General features: G+C 40.8%; 1 protein-coding gene across 1 annotated transcript in view; it reads left to right on the forward strand.

The window, feature by feature from the left end:
- Positions 1–4,129: 4,129 nt before the first annotated feature.
- tspan18b (tetraspanin 18b) overlaps positions 4,130–23,755 on the forward strand; it is a 40,933-nt gene continuing 21,307 nt past the window's right edge. The window contains exon 1 of the mRNA XM_042496899.1: positions 4,130–4,409. The gene's annotated coding sequence lies outside the window, so the exon portion shown is untranslated. The remainder of the gene's footprint in view (positions 4,410–23,755) is intronic.

Here is a 23,755-nt window from a genome sequence, read left to right on the forward strand (position 1 = left end):
ATGATGCTATGTGTGTGAAATTGAAGCGCGGGCTGTGTAAATTGAATTAAATGGTTTTGTGTGTGATAAGAATGTGCGTGTGAGGAATGGCCTGTAAGCTAGCATAGTCCGCCTATCAGTGTGTGTGTGTGTGTGTGTGTGTGTGTGTGTGTGTGTGTGTGTGTGATATGTGATTAACATGGACACTAGAGTAAATTTTATTGCCGGCAGCTTGGAAAGAGGAAAAACAAGTAGACTGTATACCGAAACATGCCAAAAAGGGTTTCAAATTATTTTTGCACATGTAATGAATGCAGCGCTGAATCCAAATTCCCCGTGGTTCAATATCCGCATGGTTTCATTGGAAGATTTCACTGAAATAAATAGTTTGCTCCACTTGTTCCGAAAGCTTCCATCACCTCATCTGAGTTACCTCAAATGTCATTAACCCTTTGAAACCGGAGCAAATCTGTCTGATTGCTTTCAAGGACATAAGAAGAAGGCAATGAGTGGCCTAATTTGACAAGAAATTACCCAAAATACCTGTAAGAAATTAGTAAAAGTTTCAAAAAACCTGAAACCTGAAAATTTGAAAAAAAAAAATTAAAAAGAAAAAAATAAACAAGGAAATCTTGGAAAAAAAAAAATGCTTAAAATAATTTAAAATAGTTTTTTTTGTAACTTAATTTTTATTTAAATATATTATTATAATAATTATATATACAGTTATTCCCCCAGTTTTTTTTTTTAAATTAATCTTGTTTGTCTTTCTCTTCTTTTCAGGTAATTTTTCTTGTCACATTTTAGAAATTTCTTGCAGTTTTCAGGACATTTCTTGCCAAGTAGCTCATTGCCTTTTTCCCCATGTTTCCAAAACAAATCAAACCAATTTGCTCACATTTCAGGAGTTTAAATGCTTGTGAAAGGCGTCTCAATGCCACACAAGGAAACTGATTTCAATCCAGGTTTCAAGGGCTTAATTAGAGTTTGGAGAGTGAATTGCATGCCAGCTTTTCTTATGTATCAGTCACCACTTATTTAAAATCCTCTCTGACTCAAACTGTTTCCTTGAATTCTTGCAAAGTGACTTAGACCATCACTGAAAGGTCAAAACCTGAGACTGTTAACTAATTTTGGAGCTGTGTATTGACTGGTGTACTACATCCCGAGGGGCCGCGGATCACTACATTTGTTGATCAATTACTGATTAGCTAAGAAAAACAAATAATCTCCAAACTGTGCTGTTTCAGGGCCTGAAGAGAGAATGCCTCCCCAGCACCAGTGATCCATGTGAGCTCTCAAAAGGCTGGGGGAGGAGGTGCTTTTAGTCAGTGATTCACCTCAGCCTTTCTTTACTCTCTGAGCCCTCTGAAAATACCCAAGGAGCCAAAAAGAAAATACCTCACAGCTGTTCTCTCGGCAGCCAAGCCATTCCTGTGATACTTTTCTTACACAGGCGGAGGCCCTGCGTCTGAACCGAGCTCCTGACGAGTCTTTGAATCCAACCTTTCCGTAAGATAATCTCTGCCTTGTTTTAAACGTCACTTTAAGTTGCTCTTTGTCATTGATTCTTGAGTTCAGAAATGCTCTTAAAATTGCACACTTCCTAAGGGCCAATAAGAAAGGGATCAGGGCAAAATACAAGGAGACTGGGGGTTGCAAGTATCACGTATGCCACTGGGAATGTCAGTGTCACGACCTTAGAGGAGAAGGCAAAAAGATCAGTCTCTGGAGCGCTTATCTTGCTCTCCATCTGTAGTAGATTTTGTGACACGAGGAGCACAGAGGGGTAGAAAACACTTCAGACACCCCCCTCGCCTCTCACCCCCTCCAAACTCGAAACAAAAGCACTCCTCTTGTTTTCTGACTGTGAGAGAGGCACACAGCATGAATAATTAACAAGGGACAAACAATAACTATCAGTTGCCTATCTGAGGGTTGTCACTTATCTGTTGCCAGAATCAAAAACAGCGTTGAGCTCATTTCTCAAGAAAGTAATACTCATTACTCTCAAAAAGATAATATTAGTTTATGCCTTTGGATACTCTCGAGAAGCAGTCATTCTTTTGAACTTTTTGTTATTACTTTCCCCACAAGTGATGGCTGTATCTTGTCTTATCTGTATAAACAAGATGTTGACTTCTACCAAGAGCTTGTGTGTGAAAAAGATCATCAGGATAAACACAATGACATGCATGATTATTTTGTCCCACACTTCCAACGAAAAGGCATTTCCCCCACTGAGACCACAAAAACAAACTGTAGGGAAAGATAAGAGCCACATGAAAAAACTATTTGACATCTAAGATTACTATCTGAAGTCTGAATTCAAAGAAGATGAGATGAAAAATTTCTGACTTTATTCTTATTATTCTAATTCTGCAATGGATTTTTAAAAAAGCAATAGTTGCAGGGAAAAGCTATCTCACCCAGAGTTAGATGAGAGGATGAATGCCACTCTCATATGTGCCAGTTAAAGGGACATATCACCCCAAACCAAGAACATACTTTTACTTTCACCACTGTTGCTATTTATCAGTTTCGAGTGTTTTGGTGTGAGTTGCAGAGTGATGGAGATATCGGCCATAAAGATGTGCCTTCTCATCAATATAATGGAACTAGGCACTCGGCTTGTGGTGTTTAAACATTTGAAAAACTACACAGCAATGCCTCTTTCCAGAAATCATAACCTTGTTACTCAAGATAATCCACAGACCTTGTTGTGAACAGTTTCATTTAGGAACTTTTTTTTTCTCGCTAACTACACCCAACAATTGTATAATTGCACAGATAGAAGTGTGCATTAACTGGTAGCTCACCTAGCCACATTGAGCTAGCCAACATTAGGGCCTACAGCTCAGCCTATGAGGACCCCGTTAAAGGGACAGTTCTGATTTTCTGAAGTGGAGTTGTATGAGGTACTTATCAATAATTCATGTATGACTTGCAGTAGATGGCAGTTGGCACGCCCCCAGTTCAGAGAAGCAGGCTGGAGTCCATGGAAGCTAAGTAATGTACTGCTGTGGATGGGGTCAGCAATAAAATGTAGCCTGTTTTAACCACCTAAAAAAAGTCCTACCTAAAAAAAAAAAAATAAAAAAAAAATCAGTTTAAATGTACACTATATTGTGAGTATTTTCACCACTTGACCTTAATGTCAGACAGCAATTCCAACATAAATAAAATAAAGCCATTATATTTCCGTCATCAGAGCCGGACTCCACTGAAAAAAACAGTGATGACTTCCCTGTCCAAACAAACTATCTGAGGGAAAGTCAAAGTGGTGAGAATACTTTCAGTATAGCATACATTCAAACTGAAATTGATTTTATTAGGTGGGACTTCTTTGGGTGGCTAAAATATAATTTGTTGTTGACCCCCATCCACAGCAGTATATTAGTTAGCTTCTGTGCCAGACTCCAGCCTGTTTTTCCAAACTGAGGGCGTGCAGACCATCATCCCCTGGTGTCATGAACAGGAGATTCTTGTCCATGAGTGGATGCATATCTCCTTCTAAAGGTTTATACGGTTGACAGGTGTTTTTCAGTAGAAAGAAAATAGTTCCGACATAAAACTGCTCACAACAGGGTCTGTGGATTATATTGAGCAACCAGGTCATGATTTCTGGAAAATGAAGTTGTTGTTGAGTTTTTCAAATTATTTTTTTTCACATTTTGAGCACCGCAAGCCGAGTGCCATTTAGTTCCATTATATCGGAGAGAAGGCAGACATCTTTATGGCCAATATCTCCAACACTTACTTCCTCACACCAAAATAATCCAGGTTGATAAAAAGCACAACAGGTACGAGAAAAAAAATATGTCGTTTTGATTTTGGGGTGAACTGTCCCTTTAACTCTTAGTAAGAATTTTCCTTATGGTGTTCTTTCCTTTTTTATCCCAAAACCTATTCAATATTACTCTACAATGAATGAAATAAAGCAATTAGGATTTGTTAAAACTTTTTGGATACATTAACTTTAAATCAGAGGCATTGCACCTAATTTTGACATGTGGTTCACTGCTGTTTTATTTACCCCTCCAAGAAGCCATACCGGAGCGACAATAGAGAAGGTAAACCGGGGGCGTGTGTATCGGAGGAGAGTCTCCGCCCTCCGGAGCAGAGCAGCTGCTGGAGGAGCCGCTCCGCTTTCAGTGACTTCACTAAACTGTTTGCATACCAATCTCCTCTCTACGCTGCGTGCTTGTCCAAATTGCGATCGCAGATCTCGGAGCGGTGGATTTTATTACACTGCTGGGCACAATTCACCTCCGTGGACGTCCCAGCTACTCGGCATTTATTTATTTTTTTTTGCTCTACAACACTTACCTTCGGCAGTCCCAGGCTCTACAAATCGGCTTTTTAGTGACATTTTCGCAGGGAAACAGCTTGACACAGACACAGGTTTCAGCACTGAGCTGCGCTTTGAGGTAAGAAACGCGCTTTACAACAAGTCTCCAACTTAAATGTGAAAGCTGGATGTTTTGAATCGCTTGTTTTCGTGACTGTCGTGTTGAACGGGCTCATGATTTACAACAGCGTGTCTGGTGGGCGATGTTTGATTTCTGCCTACTTTGTTTGCTGCAAGTTGAGCTGCAGAAACCAAAAGAACAAACATTTTGGAAGAAAAATCAAATAAAGGAGGAATTTCAGCATAATTGCTTATTAGGCTGTAGACTTAAATTCACTTTGGGTCAGATTGGTGTTTTTTCCCCTTTGGGAATAAACATAAACAAACACTAAATATCCCCAGGTGACCACATTTCAGATTTCAGTCTTTGAAATGTAAAATGTGGCAGCCTAAATGCAGATAATAGTAGGTTATACTCTGAGAGACCTGACATCAGGGGGGATTCAGAGTGATGTGTGTCAGTCTCCAAGCTGGCATCCTTCCCACGGGGCTCCAGCCATAACGAGGAGGAGGAGGCTGTCTGCATGGATGTTTGGGGTCAGCAGATGGATGCCTCTGACGGCGCTACCTTTGCTGTAGGGCAGGAGTTCACTGTCAGTTTCCATTAATCAGAGATACATCATCCAAAAAACCTCGCTCTCTGTCTGATCTCCACCGGAGCCAACATGATGTATTCAAGAGCTTTGAAAAAGTCAATACTCCTGAGGACAGTGGCTTTATCAAAGTAGTGCCAAACATGTGACTTTTAAGTGAAATCAGGGCAGTTCACTCAAAAGTTTGGAAAAACCAGCAGAGTGAAAAGTTACAAGACTCAGATATTTGTCCGGATACAGCAGGAAATCAAGTTCTAATCAGATTTCGCCCAAGGAGATTGGCTCCAGGCGACCCATTAACACACACCATTGTCCAGGTGAGTGTGCTGGATTTTCTCGCCTCGAGTTACTCACACCAGCTCTCTGTCTCCCTGAGGCTGGTACAGTGTGTCTGGAAAGAGGAGAGAAGAATCATATCACACCCCACCAGCTTGCACAGACTGACAAATCAGCTCCTGTTGTGATTAATGAGCCGGGCGACCATACTGCTGCATCATGTAAAGATTTCTCTCTTTCTCTGTCTCTTCATGTTCCACCCTCTTCTTTTTTTCTATGCCCGAACCCTAAATGACTGGGAGTTAACAATTTGTAGAGAGAGAAGCACACAAACTGGAAACAGAGGCGTGTTTGTTCAGCATGTTGTGGGTGCCTTGTCAAAAAAAAAGGAAAAAAAAAGAAACAGTAGTATTGATGCTTTTGGAGCAGCTGCCAACATGGATGACTAAACTCCGCCTAAAGCCTCTCTCTCCTCTGCTTGATTCACACCAGTGTTGGGAAATAGTTTTGTTGCTCAGAAACACAAGTGATGTCTGCAGGATAAGTACAAATGCAAACAACAGGGTTTGTAAACCTACAGTGTAATTTATACAGGGAATAAAGGTTGGCAGCAACAATGCGCAGAGTAGCAATTAGAAGGGAGCATGTTTGAGTGTATTCAAATCTCCTCCGAGCCAAGCTGCTATTTATTCCGCCTACAGACACAAAACACCTGGTGTGAGACTTGCCACTGGTGATCAGTGCACTCATTTTTAATAGTGCCTCTGATAATGTGTTGCTCTTAATCACACATTTGCGCTGCCAGCAATGAAACATACAGCAAACGCAGATGAATAGCAAAGGAAGTGTGAGATAGAGTTAGCGAGACATAGCAATACTCATCTTCCTGTCCGGGAGCCAAATCTGGCCACTGATAGGGTGCCAGGTGGCCCCTCAGCCATTGTCTAATTCACAATAAAAATGACAGTATGCACACTTGGAATTGTTTTTGTAGTTTTAGTACATAAGATGCTAGAGTGTATGAAACAGCATCAAAATAGAGCTTGCTTATCAAAAAAGTGCAAGTGGAGGATCCCCCACACCCTCTGACAGAGGTCCTAGCTAAGTCCATGATGTCCTAAAATCCAAGAAACATCCTAGAATATGAAAAAAGTCCTAAAATCCAACAAATGTGCTAAAATCTGAGAAATGTCTTAAAATCCTTTAACGTCCTAAAATCCAAGAAACATCCTAAATCCTAGAAATATTCTTGAATCTTAGAAATTTCCTAAAATACTAAAAAACATCCTACATTTCAAGAAATGTACTAAAATCCTCGAAATGTTCTAAAATTCTAGAAACACCCTAAAATCCCCCAAATGTCCTAAAATCCCACAAATATCTTCAAGTCTTAGAAATGTCCTAAAATCTGAGAAACGTCCTAAAATCCTAGAAATATGTATGGGGCTGCTTCAGTTGGCTCCTAGCCTTCTGTTATTTGAAAAAGTGCCCCCCAAGCAAATCAAGTTGAGTATCCCTGCTGCAGAGCCATGCAGTTTATGTGTGTGTGTGTGTGTGTGTGTGTGTGTGTGTGTGTGTGTGTGTGTGTGTGTGTGTGTGGTGAGTTCACTGCTTCTCAGCCACCCAGTCTTTGGCAGAAAGTGTAAATTTCTGTGTGTGGCAGCTCCTGCTGAGAGGGACTGTGTGACTGACATGATGCTGCCTGACCTGGCAGAGCACCGCTCATTAAAGGCATGAAATTAAATCAATCTACGGTTCCACATGGTTGGGTGCCTCCTTCTCCCTCTCACACTCACACTTTCACTCTTTATCGGCTGATGCGCCTGCAAATAGGGCTGCTGCCTCTTTTTGCCCGGTCATCTGATGACTGGCCCCTGATTTCCCATCCTTGATTCATCCACCACTGCCTCCATCTACCTCCTCTATCTGTCTCCCTCTGTATCATCTCATCTATTATTCTTTCTTCCTCTTGTCCCCATCCTTTCTCATCTACCCTGTCTTCATTCCCCCCTCATCCAGCCTGCGAGGCACGTCTGTATCTGTATCGATGAGTTCAGAGCAGCAAGGCGGAGGAAAAAACGAGGCTGGGTCATCACTCTACACTCTCTTTCCCCTGTATCTGCCCCACTACGGCGGCAGCGGTCCGTAGAGAGCCCGGAACTAAATGGAGTATCTATTGGCTCAATGAGAAAATTGCTTTTTTCGATTGCTAGAGGACCCTTCATTTAATGTGTGTGATGCAGAGGCCTCGGCTAGTAATGGGTTCAGCATCTTTGTTGTCAGGAGACATGAGAAAATGAAATTTGCTTTTCAGCTGACAGAAATAATTTACTCTGGGAAAGGTGTATTTTTCATCAGCTGTTTAAAAGCCATGAAGGTGTGTGTTATTATATATGTCCGCACTGTGTTTTTTTGTCAGCACTGAGTGTCCAAACCCTGTGCAGTTTTAGCTTAAGGTCATGTCACATAAAAACTAATGGCTTTGGTGCCCTTCTAAAACTGGATTTGTAGTTGTTTGTGAAGGGGTTATGGTGTAGCTACAAAGCATATGCATGCCATAGCTGAAATACGTCCTCCAAGATTAGACATGTTGGTTAGGGGCCGTACCTGACTCAGAATTATGTCAATCAAAACATATCTGGCTGTTCAATTCTAATATTCAGCTATTCGTTCCTTTTTTTTCCCATTTTGAGAGTTAGGCCATTCAGGATGGCAACGACGTTCACGTAATATAGCAAACAAGCCATATTAGCCCTCTGAGCTAATATGTGCTAACTATGCTACACTGATTGGAAATGTGCAACAGGCGAAGTGTTATCTTGGAGCCTGAATAGGAAAAACCTCTTTTCCTGTGGGCAACTGCCTCCATCCCTCAGACTCACCCTGGGTCTGGGTCTGCAGCTTCCTGTACAGGAGACCAGCATGTAAGTGAGGAGCTCTCACTTTGCTACATCTGGGGGCTGAAACACTGCACATGGAAGAAGTTTTCTCTGTAGGCTTCTCCCGAAAAATTCTTTTTCTTACAGAAATCTATACATTGTAACCGAAAGCATGATTTTTTTCCCTTAACTTAACTAAGAAACCCCTTCCGCATGAAAAGCCCTCTAGTAAAACTTCTTCCAGTAGCAAGACAACCCCAGAAATACACCACACACTGACTGACAAAAAAAAAAAAGATTGCTTGATCTGAAGAATCTTAGTCAACTGAGGGGTCTGACTGATTATTAGAATCTTCGATTTTCATGGTGGCAGCCTTAACGCCTGGGATATGGCATCAAAATATAGGAAACAAGTTTTTATGCATGGCTGATGTGGACAGGTTGATGTATTGATAAAAGTAAAATGATGCAAAAGTTATGTAAAACAGATGAAGAAAGCAAATCAATCATGATTAACATGAAACATGTGACTTATATGTCCACTGGTGTATACTGGATTTATGTGGAGCAATGAGGAGACTGTTACCTTCCTCAACTGAATACATGAACCAAACATAAATGCCATAATTACATTGTGCTATCAACATCTTTGACTGGTGCTCTTTCAATTATTTTTGTACCCTCTTTTTCTGCAATGGTTTATTGGCACCTAAGTGTAAAATTACCAACTGCTTTATCTCAATTCAGCACTCTACTGATATTTGCATACTGGTTGAAATTGTGAAATGTACCTTTTTGACATAACTGTTTTGCCTAGACACGAAGATGTGACAGCATCAGACAGCAGCTCATGTTGTTGAGTTAGTTGGGCGGTGTTCTTGCTACAAATCTGTTTCTGAGCTCCAGTTTTGTTTTACCTGTTAACTCAAGTGACATTTGGTTAAGTGTGGCCTCTATTTCGTTCATGTATGATAATCTAGAGGCTGTACAAGGGAGCTTGGTAAGGTTTATGTGTATGTTAGTAAAAAGTGACGGGCATTGTGGCAATTCCGTCATGGCTGTTAAGTTTTCCACTTGATTTTTTTCTTCAACGCTGTTCAAGTTGCCAAAAAACACAGATGCAAACCGTTATGAATATCACAGTAATTAGTTTTTTCTTTTGCAGATTGTTTGTAAATTAAAACTTTGGGCTAAATTTGAATTAAAGCAGGACATGTAATTTGTCATGATACATAAGTTTTCTCTGTCAAGTTTCTTAGAACTTCTCCCCTTGAAGACACATTTTATCTGAACAAACTTTTGGCTTTCTGCTTGGACACAAAAGAAAATGCTGTATAACCCAGTAGTATTCATTCATTTTTGCATTCCTTTGGCCCTTGCGTGTCTCCATATGGGCCAGGAAGTAGTGAATGACCTAAGCCAGTTCACTGAGACCAGGAAGCTGAGGGGCCTCTCTCTGCTGACGCTTCATTTTTATCAGGAGGAAGCAGGCTGGCTGTTTGTGCTCAACCCAAGAATTCTTTGTGCTTATCTTGTGTTCACCCTATTTCCCTCAATAATGGCTGTGCTGAGCAGGTAATGAGGTAAAAGGTATGTATTTGACAAGCTGGGCTCGGCAGATAGCGGGCTCTCCAACGAGCTCACGGCTTGGTAGGTGCTTAGTTGAGGGTACACTCAGCACCGTCTCGGGATGTTTGAATCACATCTATCTTGAAATCCCTGCAGCCATCTTTTCCTCCGCATAATGTTTTTCAAAACTAATAAACCGTGTCACTCAGGTGTCCATTAAAGGCTGCTGGTGAGTACCCGCTGGTCATTACACTGAGCGAGCACACTCAGTAAATCCCTGTGCCTTTGCCGGAGGGTTTCTTCATCACCTTGTGCTCTTTTCATCCCCCAGATGTAGTCAAAGCTCAGAGAGGAGCTTAGGCTGGCCGGGGAGCCTGGCACTGATATGTGACACGGGGCTGACTTGTGGGGAGATTACCTGCCTGGCTTTAGCACAACTGTGATCCACTGAATGATGCTGAAGTTTAAGCACATTGCTGCCTGGAACGACATGGAACAAAAGATATGGCAGAGCACCATGCAGCGTTATGCTTTATGTTTATAAAATGGAGGTATTTGTGTTTTTGTTTGCCGTATGAACAACCAGCTCTTTACGCAGTTCACACAATCGCGCTGCGTTGACTCACAGTGGGCTCAGTGTTGGCACACTGGGCAGGAGGAAGCTGGGTGCTAATCAAGTAGCACCAGGGAGGAAGAGCTCTTTTTATGGATGTGTGGTTGTTTCCCACACTCACTGACTAACACTGGAGCTTTTCACTATAGGCAATATTTGGTCCCAGTTTTAACATTTTATAGCTAAAGAACTCGTGAGACATGTTGTTTCTTGCATTATTTGCTTGGTTCCTGTTAGGGGTTTCGATTAAGAATCTGTTCAGAGAAATCAGTTATAGACACAAATGGAGGACTGCACATTGTTTGTGAATAAGTGCAATAAAGAAGATGTGTGGAGGATGAAGAAAATAGCTGTTATATTTTGAGTACATACTAAGAATAGACTGCTGGAACACACAAGTCAGGAGAGTGAGTTAGAAATCTCTCGCCTGGAGTCAATTTTTACTGCCCCAACACAAATTGTTTTATTTATTAGCAGTTATCAAATAAAACAAAGACTTAATTTAATGACCATGTTTAATCTTTGTTTTGCTCACATCCTCTAACACCACCCAGCTAAACTCCTGTTTTCAGGATAATTGAAAAATGCTCGCTTGTACTTCAGCTCAAAAACTTTGCTTTTTAAAAAAATATTTTCTTGCAAGTGCCTGATCAGTACTGAGCATGTGCGACTCCAAAATGAGAAGGATAAGACATGTCTCACTCCTTAGCTCTTAATCATCAGATCATTATCTACATAAAAAATAATGGGACTTAGGCCACGTTTAGATGAGAATGGACCCACTAAAAACAGAAAAGCTTTTCTTGTCTGTGTTGATATGATAACATTGTGAGAACGTTCCTCGTGAACATGGATCCGCAAAAACGACCGAAAATGCCATAGTATGCATGTCAGGCCAGCAGTTGGCGGTGTAGCTTTGTAATGACAAATCATAGAAGAACACCACGCGCTTGTGTGAAGTGCAGCTATGATGTCCCTGTTCTCACAGGATCCGTGCATCCCCATTTTATGGTGACAGAAAGAATTGTGTTTTCCAAGGATTACACTCTGGAACCCAGTGTCAAAATTTTGCATTTTCAGACCAACAAAACACGTGCTGTCACGTGATCGAAAGGCCAAACTGCAACAAAAGTTTAACGTTTCATGCAAGGACTGTTGCTGTGTAAACAGCCCCTTATTCCTGAAACATTAGCAGAACAAAATTGTGTGTAAACTGATCACAATACACAGATGCCTTTGAAACATGTAAATTGTTAAAATTATTAGTTGGCAATTAGCAGTTTCAAGCTTCAGAAGCTTGAAACTGCTAATTGACTGCCAAGCTTGGAAGTCAGACCAAACCACTGACCGAAAGTGTTGGTATTTGACGACCTGGCAATGAGACTCAACAATCAACTATCTTTCTCCAGTCCAGAGTTACATACATCACCTTTTCAACGAGTCCAGTTTTGTTTCAGTGTTCTGTTTTGTACAGGCTTTGCTTTTTTTTCTCTTTTTTTTGACTTTCAGCGTTTGTTGTTGAGATTCAAAGGGTGTACTGCATGCATTAGAGCTGAATACAAAAGTCAAGTAACCAATTACGTGATGAGGATCTTGTATGAGTGTTTCAACTGTTTTTTATTTTCCTCTGTTTTATATAAGTGTAAATTGAGTATCTGTTGGACAAATCAAATTGGCAATCAGAAGATGTCAGCTGGGGTCTAGGACACTGCAATTGACAGTTCTTACTGTTTTCCAGCCTTTCATAGACCAAAAAATAATTGATTAATCAAGAAAATAATTATCAGATTCAGAGATAATGAAAATAACTGTTAGCTGCAGACATCTGTAAGCATTTTGGCAGACTTATGGTTACCCATAAACCTCTTTTCTGTGCAGATCTGCAGACATCTATACGTACTTTTGCAGAAGTATGACATCAGTCTTCACTGATGAGGAGGCAGCGGCACACCAATGGGGATAAAAACCATTGTACTTCGTTTTGTTCTGCTTCTCTTTGGCTACTTTTCGTGGATGGTACTGCGAGCTGAGTTCAGCCCAGATCTGTTTTTTCAGCCTCTCCCAGTGACTCATTGGGACTAATGGTTCTCCCGTCTCCTGACTCAGGCATTTTTCTGATGAAATGGGACTCTCTCCCGGCTTCTGGTCTTTCTCTTTTCTGTTGCCCCAGCCACAACTGTGTCCCGTCTCTCCTCTGCTCCACCCCTCGCTCCTCTTTCTCCCTATTTACCCAGGTTCTCCTCCTCGATTGCTCCTGCTCTTTCCATCCGCATTTCTGGAAGAAGAGAATATAGCTTTACAAGATTGCCCTCATTAGTCTTCTTGGGCTTTTTTTTCAATGCGTCCCATTTTATTACATATTCAGCTCTGCATTTTAACTTCCTCTGCCTAAAGGGGTTCTGAGCCCCTGTAAATATCCTGTTTATTTTTAATCACTGATGATGAGCTACACAGTATAATGTGATATGGTAATTGTTACAAGCAAACACACACTTGCTCTCACCACAAATTGATTTGGTAATGTAGAGTGCACAAATTATTGTAGGGATGGACAGTAGATTGGTAATGATGACCCAGATAATTAGCCTATTATCATTTTAAACAAATTAAATGCATGTCGGGTGATAGAGCTGGATGTTCGCTCATTAACTCACTTTCCCTTGATTGGAAGTTGGGCTATGAAGCCGAGATGGTGCGGTTACAGCCAATTTATGGACACAGGGAGGACTGTTAGTTGGTTTATATGACGTAGTCTTGTTTGCTGTCCCGGCTTTTCCAGCATGGCTGAATTATAGAGTACCTCTGAGAGATTTATTTTGAGCGTGATTTGGTTTTGCATCCCAGTCTGCTAATAACACTTTGCCGTTCCAGTCAGTGATAACCGAACAAACCTCAAATACACAAACACAAATGCACATGAAGCTCTCCCACACACACATGCCTGCAGCCTGGCAAAACTCGACTGGAAATGGGGTTGTTTCATATTTACTGTACACGGATCTCATATCTGCTTGAATCTAGGTTAAATGTTTTTGTATTGAACTTGCTAACATGGCACGGAAAAAGCATAGCAGAGATTTCTTGATTTGGAAATGAAGGTTGTAAACTTCAGTGGATGTAACTGGGCTAATGTGATTCTCTTTCTTCCTTCCTGCAATCTGATTACGTGCATTTGTATTCAAATATCATGCCAATGCAAGTAAGTACTTTGAAAAGCCAGAGCATTTTTTCTTTCCACGAGGCTGGCTGCTTTTTGCTGCCTTTGAAGCCCACACACCTTGTCCACTGCACTGCTCCCTGCAGCTCCTGTGGGATAACAGCGATGTAACAGTCCCTCCCACAGGGCGAGACTCACCACAGGTCTATCAGACATATGGGCTCCTTGTAAGCCTCCGCAGCATCAGGGCGACAGATCAGTTTTTGATTAAAAAAAATCCACAGCGGGGTCCAACTCCTACCTGGGGAACCTTGGGGGAAGGGCCGGCTAATGATGTCTCTCCTGCCAGGATCACAAGCCACTGAGATCCACGCTTGTGTTTCATTTCGGCTTGTTAAAGAGCAGGAACTGAAAATCTTTAGAGCTTATAAACTAATAGCAGTGTAAGGTTAGGGCTATGTGTCTGTTTGCATTTAACGCCTCTCTTGTGGTTTGCTTTGCTTGAGTGATAATGCTATCTCACCTGCGGTTATGCCATATAAAGTCCTCTTGTGTAAAGAGTGCGTTGCAAGTGTTGCTTTGTGGAAAGGATTTTCTGCTACTGTTTCTTCAGTGTCATTCTCTTTATTGCCCACAATCACACCGTTAGACCACATGTGGTTGAAAAGTGAAGCACAAAGGGGTGCTGAACTGTTACTGACATTGTAGCCGTAAAGCCAATTGAGGTCGTTCAAGTGACCAAGCATCCTTCGATGACCCAGTTTGTGTGCAGCGATGGTTATTGGTTCCTGGATGCTTCTTGTGGTGATGAATTTACATGTCCTAACAGCCTCTGCATGTCTGACTGAATAATAGCCTTAGCCTTTTAACAGCAGATCAAATGTACATGCTGTAGACAGTTATTTTTACTCCTCAAAGGGGAAAACAATTAGACAGCAAAGACCGAGAGCCTCACTGCCTCATGATTATTTGATGGCGCTTTATGAAATTTTTAGCCCACCACCACTTTAAAAGTGCGCTTCTCGAGACGGCGTTCACGGGTCACTGTTCTAAAACACGGCCTCTGTCCTTTGGGCAAACAGTCGGTCAATGCCAGCCGATGTGTTACGGCCACAGGCAAAACAAGCTGCCATTACTGTGCAGGGAATGAGCTGCATTTTTATAAACTCAGTGGCTCAACTTCAACTAGAAATTCTTAAAAATGGTTTTCTAAGAAGAGAAGAGCAAAAAATAGATATGAGGAGGTATTTTCTTTGCTGAAAAATTTCTTTGCTAATGGTTATTAGGGTAAACACATGCACACCGTGAAGCATAATTCCTTTTTTCCCTAATCCTCACTGCACTGCATCTTCTTTTCTTTGAAGCTTAGGGAAAAAGAAGAATCCACTGCACAGGAAAGCTAGCCACTGTTTAACCATTTGAAGTATATTAAAGGAGTTTGATATTTTCATGAGAATGTATTTCAGTCTGTGCATTTCTGACGGTAGAATCCAGGGATCACCTTCACATGTGTTAGTCAGAGATAGCACAGGCACGGCAGGTGTCTCCGGTACGCGAAATTAAATTGTCTGCAGTGTTCATTGATTTAGGCGTTAGAGAAAAAAAAAGAGTGCAGATGCTCTCAGGGATTTTATTTTCAGTCAAACATCAGGTGATCTTGGATGGCTTCCTACTGATTTGTCACCTGTCCCACGTCAGAACGACAGGCCAGCAGCAAAGTCAGCCAACCTCATCTTGACCACCTGGGTGTGACGCTTAGAACTGTGAAGTGTTTGAGGGGGGAAAAAAGACAGCTCGGGCATTTCTCCAAGAGTTTGCTCCCCGCAGAAACGGGCCCAGATCATCTTTCCCGATAACACTTGGCAGGAGTGAGATCCCATGTGAAATGCCTCAGCACTAATGTTGAAGCCAGAGTGATTTTGTGGGTGTCTCTGAAAACCCCTGGATGTGCAGAGGTTCTTTTGGCTTTATCTGTCAAGCCATATAGTGAAAGAAAAGCAGCATCTATATTCATAACAAGTTATTGCTGGAATTATTATAAAACTGGACTGTCTATGCAGTAGGTAGATGCAAATACTCTTGATACTGGTTTTACAGGACTAAAGAAAAGAGAGAAAAAGGACTGTAGCATTTGCTTTTGCTCAAAAGGTAGAAAACTTACACCAACCAGAATACACTGTGCAGTACCAGGCCATTAATGGCTCCTATTGATGGGTGACAGAATATGAGCCTTCACCAGAAAAAAGTATGGAGGCACACTCTTAACAAATAATCTTGCATAGTGCTGCAAGGATGACATTTTTTTGTGGGTCAATGGGATTTTTCCCCATCATATATTAGATTATTGCAGAAAATAAGCTCTGTGGCAAACAAATGTTTATGAGAATTACACATTTTGTTCACCAAGATAATATTTACAAATGAACACCACTTTTAGGATTTCTGAAGCCAACATCACCAATAAATGACTGTAAAACCATGTTCAGTATGATGACACTCCGTAGTTTTATTTAGCAACTGTATATTTTAAGAAACATTCAGGCCAAAATTTATGAATAAGGTATTTATTTATTAACATACTTTATGTTATCGAAGAAAATGTTAAGGTTTATATGAACTACAGATCTGAATTTTTGGCATCTATAACCAAAATCTGATTAAAATAAACCCATTGACTTAGGGATGAAGGGACCAGAGTTGCTAAAATGCTAAATCATTTTTGGTTTTGGATTCATTTCTGCACCATCCTGTTATAGTTAAATTTTAAAATATGTTTCCGAAAACATTCTAGGTGAGAAATAGGCAACACAGAAACAGAACCTTAGTTCATATTTGATGAGTGCTGTTCAGTTTTTCCGTTTGATCTCAGATTTTTCAGCCTTAGTTTTTCTTAACAGTACAGGAAACCATATGGTGCGAACTTCCTATTCACAGATTCTCATGTTACAACCAAACAGCACACCAAAATATGTTTCTGAAGATATTTTAGGGGAGAAATAGGCAATACAGTAACATAATCTTTGATTGTATCTCATTAGAACTGCCTATTTTTACCATCTCATCTGAGTTTGGTCCAAGTTTGAGAGATTGAGAGGGGCAGGTCTCTCCATCCTCTTCTATACTCTTTGTGTTTGTGGTGGTGGCAGGCATATGAAAATGTCGAAGCACAATCTGTAGTTTGTGCAGCAGCGCAAGAGCCAGTAAAAATGAAAGATGAGTAGGGAGACCTGGTCGCTGGTAAGGTGGAGGGAAGTTTACAGCAGTTCATTTACACGTACTACTCACATTGTCTTGATACAAAGCTAGTTGAAAATCAGCATACTATCCCTTTAACTTGTGGTTCAGCAGGAGGCTACAAACTGGATTTAACAGATAAAACCACTTTCAGACTACTTTCTTTAATACTTAAATAAAATTTAGTCTCACTCAATAACCGGACATGATCTCATTTGATCTCCCCAAATTAAAATGATGCACTGAAGAAACAATGAAGCAGGAGAAGGCCAATGTTGTGAGCAATTACCAAAACCACTTTCGCTTATCTCTGCAGGCAGTTTGGAATTGGACAAGCTGTTTTTTTTAATGTAATAAGGAACAGATGTCCAACCTTTTCTGACTCAAAACATCTCTCAGTGAGCCTTCCATACATTTGCCACATCTAAAGCAACCCCCCCGTCTCACACAGCCTCCCACCCTTGATAATGCAGTCAATGCTGCGAGTTTTCAAAACACTCCCTTCAAATATTTGGCCAGCTCTTCTTGTGTATGTATTATTCTGTTGCTTTTGGCTCAAACCGGAGTTCTGTTGTGTTTCCGAGAGGCTCGAGACTGTGCAGACAGTTGGAGATATTGCAAACTTTAAAAACTATTTAATATCTCCTACCGTAATTCCACAGCTCATTATCCTGAATATCTGCTGTAATCTCTGTCGGCTTTGTTCATATCGTCACCATTTGGTGGCTGGTATCAAAGACTCGTGGGGAAAACTAATGAGTTGCATTTGTTTGTGGGCTCATACGTTGTTTATCTGCATGAGCTATATGACAGAAACCTTGCAGAGATATCAGCTTTCTGCATAGATTTGAACAATCTGCAACAGTCATCTGTGGCAATTTGATGAACACTGCTTTAGTTACCGCCACAGGTGATTAGCACTTTAGTCACACAGTGGCTCGGCTTCAGCTCACACGACTTTTGTACGTGCATCTCCTAGACAAGTGCAAGGAAGGTAGGTGTTTTTTTCTTTCATTTGAACTCACATGCGAGTGTTTAAATAAGCAGAAGAGCAGTAATGTGCTTCACCATAAATATCCCAGCTGTGGTCACTCCTGTGGTCCTGTGACAGTAGTGGAGAGCATTAAATGGACTGTTTATTTATAACTGTTAGACTGCGGTGGGCTGATGGAGATATGCTACCCCGTGAGCACTGCAGTGTGCACGCCTGAGTGCGTTACTCTCAATTTCATCACTACACCCAATTAATACCCAAGACGGCATCAGCAGCATCTGCTCGGGCAAGACAGTTGTCATCAGAATTGAGAGTACGCTCAGCGGTGGTGTTTTTGCTATTCTAAACTTGTCATGCGCTGCAAAACATAACACAGAAGCTTATGGAGAAGCTTCTGTGTTATGGATGTATTATACTTTTGTGTTGTAAATCAAATCATTCTAGATAGGTTTGACCTCACAGAGTCTCTCGGACCACACTCGTCCCCACACAATTGTCTCAGATCCATCATGTTTTGTGGTGTAAACCTATTGACTTGTGTTTCTTCAGGGACTGAATCTTGGAGCGCCTCCAAGCAGCTCAGTTTCCATCCTCTCCCCATCTTTCCTCTGTCCCCCATAAATCAATGTGATGTAATTGCATAAACTCCCTTTCCCACAGCTCGGGGCCTGGAGGCAGTGTATTCTCAGAGAGAAAGCGTTTCAGTGTGGCCAGTTAACCTTAACCCACTGACTCCCACAACTGTAACGTCCCAGGCTTGTGAAAGTTTTATTTTAGTCTTTAAATATTGCTGTTTACAGATGTTTTTTTTGTTTGTTTTTTTAATGTTTGATGTTTCATGCATTGTTTTTCCAAGCAGCAGGGCTGTGGAAGTTAACTTTCTCACAGCTGGTGCTGACTGTTTACATCTGGCTAATACACTTTAAGCTTAGCAGATTAAATCTCATTTCTGAGAGTGCCTTTCTCTGAGTGCTTTTTGTGTTGAGCCAAGCATGATTTCTTCTGACGTCTCCCCGCTTGTGGCTCCCTCAGCCTATCGGAGGAATGCTTCTTAAAGCGATCCTGCGTTTTTACTAGATTGTACCATGGAAAATGTCCAACCCTCTTTTTCCACATTTCAGTCCCTCCTAGCTTCCTCTTGGGACTCACTCACAGGCAGGATATCTCCTCAAAAGATATCTCTCAACTCCTTGTCCCAGGAGTATCGAGCTTTGAGTGAACCGATGTGGAAAGGAGCGTACCTTAAGGTTTTTGGAGTGGGCAGAAGTCTTAATCACACAGTTCAGAGTTCTTCTTTATCCTGGTTTCATCTTCTGCTGCTCCAGTAATCCTCCTGCCATCCGTCTTGCCCCGGTTTGCTGCAGAACACGAATGATAAAACCTCTTTTTTGCCCCTCATGCAGAAAGACATTTTCAGGCTCTTTGGCCATTAGTGCGAGCATATTTGACAGTGTGAGAGACAAAAAGCATGGGTGATACTCACTGCTGCCTCTCTCTGTGATGTGAGTTTGTCACAGCTTGTTACCTGCTACCACCACAGCTGCCACATACAGGCTGACATAGACGAAGGATTCGGAGGGATTTGGGTTTCTTTGGCACATGTGCAGCTTTATGAGTTGGTCTCAGAGTGGAGACCCTCTGGGCTGAGGAAATGATCCAGATGCAAAGCTTCTGGGTCTCATAACCCAGTGGGACACCTGCCCTGCTGCTCCTGTACATTCCCTTGCAAAATCCACAAAGACAAAGACTACTGCCAGTTCTCTGTGTGCATGTGCAGCTACTTTGTTATAAAGTGCTGCTTCACACTTATTTTCAATGCTTCTACAATGCCAGTGTGTTGGCTTTGTGTGTTTCAGTGGAGCACAATTATTGCTAAGCTCAAGTCAAACAGTGTGTTGCCTCAGTTACTCCTAAATACACCTGAATGTAAACTCTGAAATCCATTGTTAGGCATCACTGCAGATTGGATAGTTTCAGCAAAGTTAATAGCTCTGAAATTTACAGAAGTTGCAATAGAAGACTTTTACAATAAAACCTGCTGAAGGACCTAAACAAACAAATACAACACACGTATGTCAACGACACAAAGCCACTTACTAACAGAGGAGGAATCAATTACAGTTTTATCTATGTTAGGGCCATGACACGCCAAGCCGACAGTCGGCTGTTGGTCAGTGTCGACGAAGCCATCAGAGAGAGAAATTACTCATGTCGTAAATCAACTCAGTGTATGAAAAGAGAAATGGAAAAAAGGAAATCAAACAAATGGCTAAAGTCAAGAGGGAGCGAGATCAAAACACTGGTTACAGATTATGTTTTCATTAAGTAAGCTCTTTCGCTGAAACAGTTTGTAATTGTCAGTGTTATTGTTCAGTAGCACAGGGTTAATGTTCTGTGTTCTTTCAACATCAGGTTGTGTCGTAAATGTGCTAAATAGCTAACTTAGTATCTTCTATCCGTCCTGTCGGTCTTCTGGTTTCCCAGACAAATTCAGACTATGGCTTCCTGCTGTTATGGAGAATTATTTCGTCTTACGCAGGTGTAAAATGTACTGGCTAGTCAGTCTTTGGTTGTAGTCTTCGCAGTGTGTTTAGGTGCAACTTTTTTTTATTTGTTTTGGTGTCTCTGTGTCCTTTACAATAAAAACTTTTTTTGTTTTTTTTTACTGTAAACACATATTCAGCTGTTCAGGTAAATAGTTACAGCATCAGTGAACAAAACGTACATATGTGCACAAAACAATTTATATAATTATTGTTTATGCTTGTGTCTGCAGGTGGTATTGAAAACAAACTACGAGTTAATTCAATTTTTATTAATTATTATGTGTGTTGGGCAACTTGTGCATTTCCATTGAGGGATAATACATGAACTTCCCTTCTTTATTATTCAATAAATTTGAGCACAAGAAATTGATTTTTGCGAGCACATAATTGCCTCTATAAGATCAAATGTTATTGATTTTTACTGTCAGCTAGTTATATGCAACCCTACAGTCAACAGGGACTTCCTGATCTGACACTTTATTGATTCATAATGTGTTGATTCCTTATTTGCTGCATTTCTTGAAGTATTACAGTTCTGTAAAATTGCCTTTCAGTATTTACATTCTTATAGGAATTTCTGCTTAATTTTAAAGCACTGGGCTATGGCAGTTGATTGATAATGAACAGTGATGCTACGCTTCAAGTAGATTTCCCTCAAGAATATGTTCAGCAGAGGTGGTGAACCACCCAGATCTCAACACACTTCATCTTGTATCCAATTTAGTACAAATAGCCACACTCATTTAATAAATAGCACTTCTGCTCTCTCCCTGAAGGTTAATGTTTTATTTCTTAAGAAGGTATTGATTTTCAGCATGTTAGTGAGGGTGCTTGTCCATAAATCACTGCGGAAAACTCTGTGTTTCTTTAATGTGTTTTTTGGAGTCTTTTGGACCCGATTACGCAAGAGATTTCTTTATGTCCTTTCCATTTCTCAACATAGTTTTTGAGAGAGATTTTTGGCATGACATTGCCATGACAAAGTTGTGAAATCCAAAATACCACCAGACCTTGGATATAAACTGGGCAGCAAACCTGCCTTCTTCCTCCCTCTTTTGTATGGTAATGCGACCCACATGTTTGTGCTCACAAACAATGGGAGTCAGTGTGTTGTTGCAGCTTTACGGTGTTGTTTTACCTTGTCAGAACATGTTTGGGAACAACAATTCTACGCCTCAAATATGCCAAATGGAAATATTTGCTTTGGAATCTGAATTATCTGAATTTCAGAGTGGTGTGTGAATGAAGTAGTTAGCTTTAGTGGGTGTGCTCAGTAAAGTATGCAGTGAAAACCATCAGCAATGGGAACCAGACCCAGTGGGCCTCAAATTTTGGGCTGAACTCATGGTGTAACTACCAGGCAGCGATCCAAGTGTCCCTCTGCCCATTTTCTGGTTAAAATGTCTTTATTGGGATTTATATTTTATGCTAGTTGTGTCAAAGTTTTTGTTTTTCATTTGCCATCTGATGTACAGGCAGTTGCCAAGTGGTCATTGAGCAAAATTCCCTTAAACAAAAGCAAAACATCACTGCTCTGGCATGGCTTTTCATGCACATGAGCAAACTATCTATTTCAGAGAGGGAGTTTTGCTCGTGGAGGAGTCCAAACTCAAATGCCCTCCACTGGTTTTCATTATGAAAATAAGTTGCATCTGGTCCCACAGAGTAAAGAATCTGTTTCCACTACTTGTGTATCTTCTGCATTGAGATGTTTACCGTATTGTTTGTCAGCACACCAAACAGCTTCTTTCTTGAGCAACAGAGGAATGAAGGTAAAGTTGAGGACAAATATTCACATTCACAGGTAACATTGCAAGTGTAGGACAGTTCCCTCTAATAAGGACCTTGTGATAAAGATCATGGCTAAAGTCTTTGCTACATAATCTGACTTCAGCATATGTACAGAATCTTCTCCTCTATAGTATTTTAGCAAAATTTAAATGAGGCCTAGAAATGGTTACCAGATGTGTTCTCCTTAGCACACGTTGCAGTGGCTGGTTTGACCTATAGGACAACAGTGGCCACATATTTCTACATGCAATGTCATGTGAAAAATGTAGCCATACATTTTGGTACAAAATACCATGCATTCCCAATAGATTACAGCCTTAGTAGTAGTAGTACAGCTGTGTTAAACATACTTGGAGCCTTTTTCCTTTTTAGAGTGAGTTGGTTTTAGATCAGTTCTATATGTGCTGTTTGACTGGCATTTTGTCATTACAAGGGCTGAAGTGATTAGTCAATTAATCAATTGATTGACTGCCAAAAATTAATCTGACTTTCACTCTGCACCCGGTTCAAAACAGTCAAACTGCAGCTATTCAGCCAATCATACCCATCCCTGCAACATGTTTTAATGGATCCCACTGTGTGCCAAGTCGTTGTGTTGAAGTTGTGGGCAGTAAGGGCAAAGAGGTCATGGTCAGGGCTTGTACTACTCAATCTTGGTTATTGTCCATAATTAAAGTGGAAGACATTTGAGAAAAAACTTGAACCTTTTTTTTTTAAAGTAAAGCAGAAAAAGGACAAATTGGTGCATAAAAATTCACCAGAATGCAGAAGGTTCAGTGGTTTATGCTCAGCATTTTTTGGCAGAGGACCCCTAACCTCGTGGTTTCATATGTGTCCTCCCAAAGGCTGAATCAAAACCTACCCCCTTACATATAAGTCAGCATTGGCTTTTCATTTTTATACTTTTTATTCCCATTTTTTGGATGTATAAAGCACTAAATGTACACTATGTACAAAAAGCTGAATAGACATGACCTGTTAACATCATATTTTGATGTTTCTTGGGCGCCCAGGAATATACACCGGGGTGTGAATAACACATTGGCTATTCCACCCAGAGTGCAAAGAGCATTGTTGTCTAATTGTACAAGCAAGCATGAATCCCCAACATTCTCTATACACACCTTCTAAATTGTCAGGAGTTGTTGCTTTTTTTAAAAAAAAAATCCCAACTTGTGTGTCACTAAACTTAAAAGTTTCGGTTTTGCATCAGTTGGTCAAATAAAACAATGTTAAGACTTCACCTTGGGTTTTAGGAATTTTAATAACCAAATGATGACAGTGCACAAGTCAACAGTGGAGAAAGTAATTTATTGCAGTTAGCGTTGGACAGTATTTTAATGTTACATTGATATCATGATATTATACTCAATACTGTCTTAGATTTTGGATATGGTAATAAAATATTGTGATATTTGATCTTCTGCATATCTCCCAGCCCTACTTTCAGTTTTAGTGTGGTCCTTCTTTATAAAACCATTTCATTGTCTTATGTCTCTTCTAATCTGTTTATGACTACGAATCTGGGATGTTGTCATGTGTGCAATCGTAATGTTTTAGCAGAGGAAAATGCCTCCTGAGGGAAGGCTCAATGCAAACTTCCTCTTTGTGCTGGCAGCTTGGATCTTCATCTTCTAAGTTTTTGTGGCTCTGTAAGCTGCCTGATTCTCAAGCTTTACTGGGCTTTAGGATTTAACTGGGATGGAAATGGTT

The sequence above is a fragment of the Plectropomus leopardus genome, chromosome 11 (genome assembly GCF_008729295.1).
Source record: "Plectropomus leopardus isolate mb chromosome 11, YSFRI_Pleo_2.0, whole genome shotgun sequence".
Taxonomy (NCBI): Eukaryota; Metazoa; Chordata; class Actinopteri; order Perciformes; family Serranidae; genus Plectropomus; species Plectropomus leopardus.